The sequence below is a fragment of the Musa acuminata genome, chromosome BXJ2-6 (assembly GCF_036884655.1).
Source record: "Musa acuminata AAA Group cultivar baxijiao chromosome BXJ2-6, Cavendish_Baxijiao_AAA, whole genome shotgun sequence".
NCBI lineage: Eukaryota > Viridiplantae > Streptophyta > Magnoliopsida > Zingiberales > Musaceae > Musa > Musa acuminata.
This window is the reverse complement of record NC_088343.1, coordinates 29,890,948-29,897,025: the sequence shown is the minus strand read 5'-3', so window position 1 is coordinate 29,897,025 and position 6,078 is coordinate 29,890,948. Positions and strand designations below refer to the sequence as shown.

Here is a 6,078-nt window from a genome sequence, read left to right as displayed (position 1 = left end):
ACTACTTTGAATTCTTGTATGCTCTTGTCCTTAAAATTATTTGCATCCTTGAAAACTATTGTGTAACGTTTATGCTATATCGTATTGACTCATATAGGCACATGCATATCCCATTGTTCCGCATTTGCTTTCGATATGTGCCTATTCCAGTTTCATTCCTTTGGACATTGAATTCCTTTGGACATTGAACTCGTAAAGACACATGTACGTTTTATTATTCCGCGTGTGCTTCCGATATGTGCTATTCATTGTTCATACTATCCTTTTGTACTCTGGTGTTTGTGGGATATTGTGAACCTTTGCTAGAAATGGTGAAGGGAGTTATGCATAGAGCCTGTGATGCTCTACCGGTCCTTATGACTTCACTCAGACGTGGGTGGATGGAGCTCCCAGACGTGGGAGACCTCCCAGACATGCGAGACTTATGTTTAGTGGTCATTCAGAAATGGATGTACCATATTATGTTATGGTCCCACTTCACCTTCTATATGTTTGATATGGTATCCAAAGCTTTGGTTATGTGTTTCTATACATGCTTTGGATAAGAATGAAATGAATGCAATGTCGATTCGACGTTTGAGCTTCTATTTCGTTTTCGTTCTTTGAAATGCTCCGAAATGGTCCATATGCCATTGATATGTTCCGAAATATTTCATTTATCATTGATATGCTCCGAAACATTTCATAAGCCTTTGATATGCTCCGAAATATTTCATTTGCTATTGTTATGCTTCGAAATATTCCATATGTAGTTGATATGCTCCGGAACATTTCATACGCTATTGATATGCTCCAATTACTCTATGCTCCATCTGTTATGAACCGAATAGGTTTTGAATGACATGACACATGATTTTGTATCTAATGAGATGGTATCCTTGAGAATTCTTGTATTCTGCCTTGCATTATGATATCTTACTTGTTTGAAACCGTTCCTTTTGTTTTGAATATGCTTTGTCACTTGTTGAGCTGTTTTTAGGTCATTCCGTTGTTATATAAAATCTTTCAGGTCAGCTTGTCACTCTTTGAGATGTTTGAATTGGGCTGAGGAAGTGGAGAACTATTCAGAATTATGGGCAAGTCTTGTTGGTTATTATGTTATTATTGTATAAGCATATTTTGTATGTAATGAAATGTTGTCGATGAATCAAAATGGATATACTGTGTAAAAGTGTTAGAGGATCTCTCTTATTTGAAATTTCAGAATGTTAAGTCTAATTTATGATAATATGAACTTGCGGTGAATAGTTGGAGTTCTGATTGTATAATTTATTTAGCTTGTGGATTTATAAATGTTGTTCATGTTTGTCAAGTTGGCTTGGGTTGCCATAAATGTGAATTAACGAGTGATGTGATATATGATTATAAACTGTACAAGTTTTATAGATGTGAATTTGATAGAATGTTTTTCAGTGTCCTCAAATGTGTGTTTGGATCCTGGATGGATTTGTGTTGAAAATTTTAATATGATGGATAATTTTGAGGGGCGTGACAGCTTGCTCCTTCTAAATGCCTTCCAATAAACAAGTTAAGACTTATTTCATTCTTTTAGCTTTAGCTCATGTTATTGGTCCTCCATGAATAGTTAAAGGGTCTTTGGTAGAATTATAATCAACTTGCTCATTCATATCATTCCCCTTTTCCTCGAAAGGATTCGTCCTTGAATTAGTACCTTTATCACCTACATCAAACAAAGATAAATTAGAAATATTGAAGGTTGCACTAACACTGCCATACTCACCTAGTAGTTCCAACTTGTATGTATTGTCATTGATTTTTTGAAAGACTCAAAATGAACCATCTCCTCTTGGCATTAGTTTATACTTCCTTTGGTTAGGAAATATTTCCTTCCTCAAGTGTATCCAAACCCAATCACCAGGTTCAAATACTACTTGCTTTCGGCCTTTGTTGTGTTGTTTCTCATATTATAGAGTTTTCTTTTCAATTTGTGTCCGAACTCTTTCATGCAATGCTTTGATAAAATCAGCTTTTTCCTTACCATCCAAATTGGCATTTTCCAAAGGTAAAGGTAGCAAATCCATAAGAGTTAATGGATTGAACCCGTACATAACTTCAAATGGGGAATGGTTTGTTATAGCATGCACACTTCTATTATAAGCAAACTCCACATGTGGCAAACATTCCTCCCAATTTTTCAAATTCTTTTGAATTATGGCTCTCAAAAGTGTTGATAAAGTTTGATTTACCACCTCCATTTGTCCATCTATTTGTGGGTGACAAGTGGTTGAATACAACAACCTTGTACCCAACTTGCTCCAAAGTGTTTTCCAAAAGTGGCTAAGGAACTTCACATCTCTATCACTCACAATTATCTTTGGAAAGCCATGTAATCTTATAATTTCTTTGAAGAACAGCCCCACAACATGTGTTGCATCATCTATTTTGTGGCTAGGAATGAAATGTGCTATCTTACTAAACCTATCAACAACAACAAAAATAGAATCTCTCCCTCCTTTTGACCTAGGTAAATCTAAGACAAAGTCCATAGATATATCAACCCAAGGCTTACTAGTTATAGGAAGAGGATACAATCCATGAGGCATTACTTTAGATTTAGCTTATTTGCAAGTAATGCATTTCTCACACAATCTCTCAACATCTCTTTTCATGTGTGGCCAAAAGAAATAATCATTTAACACATTTAAAGTTTTTCTAACCCCAAAATGCTCCATTAAACCTCCACTATGTGTCTCTCTCATAAGTAATTCTCTCATTGAATATTGAGGAACATAACTTATTTTCTTTGAAAAGAAAACCATCATGCCTGAAGAACTTGTCAAAACCCCATTTCTCACATGCCTCATAAACATTAGCAAAATCATGATCAGAATTGTATAAATTTTTAATGTACTCAAAACCCTTTTGCATCAAGTTGAGAAATTAGAGCATACCTTCTAGAAAGAGCATCGGCAACCACATTTTCCTTATCTTGTTTATACTTGATGATGTATGGAAATGATTCAATAAACTCCACCTATTTTGCATGCCTACGGTTTAGCTTTCCTTATCCTTTGAGATATTTCAAGGACTCATGATCGGTGTGTATAATGAATTCTTTATACCAAAGATAGTGCTGCCATGTCTCTAACACTTTTACTAAAGCGTAAAACTCCTTGTCATATGTCAGGTAGTTAAGACTTACGCCACTTAGCTTCTCACTAAAGAACGCAATGGGTCTGCCTTCTTGCATTAAGACTCCAATTCCTATTCCACTCGCATCACACTCAATCTTAAAAGTTTTAGCAAAGTTCGATAAAACAAGCATAGGAGCTGAACTAAGTTTATCTTTAAGCAAGTTAAAAACATCATCTTATTTTTCACCCCATCTAAATCCCATATTCTTTTTGATGCATTCAGTTAATGGTGCAGTAATTGTAGAAAAATCCTTAATGAATCATCTATAAAAGCTAGCAAGACCATGAAAACTTCTAACATCACTAACACTAGTAGGTTTTGGCCACTCCCTAATTACTTTCACTTTTTCTTGATCAATATGTATTCCTTTATCATTAACAACATATCCAAGAAAAGTAATTTTATTAGTGTAAAAAGTGCATTTCTTTATATTAGCATATAACTTTTCTTTTCTAAACACATCAAAAATAACTTTTAAATGTGTTACATGCTCATCTAAACTTTTGCTATACACAAGTATATCATCAAAGTAAACCACTACAAACTTTCCAATGTAAGCACGTAAAATATGATTCATCAATCTCATTAAAGTACTAGGTGCGTTAGTTAGACCAAAAAGCATAACCAACTATTCATATAAACCATGTTTAGTTTTGAAAGCGGTTTTCCATTCATCACCCTCATGCATTCTTATTTGATGATATCCAGATTTTAAATCAATTTTTGAAAACACACAAAAACCATGCAATTCATCCAACATATCATCTAGCTTAGGAACATGATATCTATACTTTACCATAATTTTGTTGATGGCTTGGCAATCAATACACATTCTCCAAGATCATTTTTAGGCACCAATAGAATAGGAACTGCACATGGACTCATGCTTTCTCGCACATACCCCTTTTTCATAAGCTCACTTACTTGCTTTTGGATTTCCTTGGTCTCTTCGGGATTGTATCTAAATGTTGGCTCATTTGATATGCTTGCACTTGGAATGAAATCAATTTGATGCTCAATTTCTCTAATTGGTGGCAAACCATTAGGAACTTCTTCGGGAAAGAGATCCTCAATTTTCTACAAAAGATCAAAATAACACTAGGCAAACTCTTGTCAATTTTGTTAGAAGCAATCAAAACATCCTTGTACATAAGTACAAGTAAGGGCTACCTCATGGTTAAGACTTTCTTCATATCACTCATTTTGGCATAAACACTCATTTTTCTTTCACTCAAGCTTTCCTTATTTTCTCTCCCCTTGTATTTCCCAATACTCTCATTTTTACTACTCAACTCATTATTTTCTTTTTTATCTCTTTCTTGTTCCCTTCCCAAAGTTTTAGTTAATGAAGACTCAAGCTCCTTATATTATTGTTTTATGCGCATTTGGTCTTCAAAAATTATCTTTGGAGGCAAAGGTCCAAGATGATATTTCTATCCATCCATGATCAAAGAATAACGGTTCTTGAACCCATCATATATTACCCTTCGATCATATTACCAAGGTCTTCCCAACAACATATGACCAACATACATAGGTACCACATTACACCAAACTTCATCCTTATATCTATCAATTGAAAAAGAAACTAATACTTGCCGATTTACTTTTACTGTACCACTATCATTCACCCATTGTAACTTTTAAGGTTTTGGATGCTTCATAGTAGCTATTTTTAGTTTCTCCATGAGCAAGGTGCTTGCCACATTTGTACAACTTTCACTATCAACAATCACATTAAACAACTTGTTAGCAATCAAACAATGAGTATGAAACAGATTTTCACGTTGTTCATCATGGTCATCATTTTTATTTTGTAAACTAAGTGTGCATAGAACAATTAGATTTTCACCTTTTGCATACTCTACACCACTAGCATCCTCTAGAATGTCATCATCATCATCCTCTCTCTCATTTTCAGATTCCACAATTTCATCCCTCATGATCATAACTCTTTTATTAGGACATTCATGTGCCACTTAAAACACTTAATACCTCTAGTTTGATTAGGTAGATTATCACCTTTATCCTTACTGCCTGATTCATTTCTGTCTTTAGTTTCATCAATTTTAGGCTTAACAATGGGTTTATTATCCTTTTTACTCCAATTCGATTTCCAAGAAGAAGAAGAACCCGAATAAGGTTTTGAATCATACCTTGGGCCTTTTCTTTTGAGTTGCCTCTTAATCTTCATGGGCACATTCACCATATCCTCAATCTCCATATAATGTTGCAACTCTACAAGATCAGCAATGTTCTGATTTAATCTACTCAGGAATCGAGCCATAGTGGCCTCATGGTCTTCATCCACATTAGCCCTTATCATGGCTATCTCCATCTCCTTGTGATACTCATCAACACTCATGGAACCTTGTGTCAAGGTTGGCAACTATTGATGCAAATCCCTATAGTAATAGCCAGGGACAAATCTCCTCCTCATGATTTGTTTCATCTCCAATCAAGTCTCCATGGTCCTTTCACTATTTCTACGCCTATGTTTACACAATTGAACCCACCAAACAATATCATGATCAAAAAATTCAACAGCGGCTAATTTTACCTTTTTCTCTTTGGAGTAGTTGTGACATTCAAAGATCATCTCCACTTTTCATTCCCACTCCAGATAGGCATCTGGATTATTCTTCCCTTGAAAATAAGGAATTTTCATTTTGATGCTGCCTATGTTTCTATCAACACTATCAAAACATTCTCTCCTAGTTTGTCTCCTAAGATTAACATCTTGACCAATTAGAGTAACTTGGTCATCATCCACGTCATCGCCACCATCATATTCATCATTGATAAAGGTTGGTTGTCTCCCACACCGTGATTCACCTTGCAATCTATTAACTGCATCATCATGTCTTTCTAGATGATCTCTTACATCTCATATCACTATGAACATATGTTAAAATTGTTGCT

At 34.9% G+C, this 6,078-nt stretch overlaps 1 pseudogene; it reads right to left on the bottom strand.

Annotated features, from left to right (window-relative positions):
- Nucleotides 1-1,559: 1,559 nt before the first annotated feature.
- Nucleotides 1,560-5,728, bottom strand: LOC135613921 (uncharacterized; annotated as a pseudogene).
- Between the last annotated feature and the right edge of the window lie 350 nt (nt 5,729-6,078).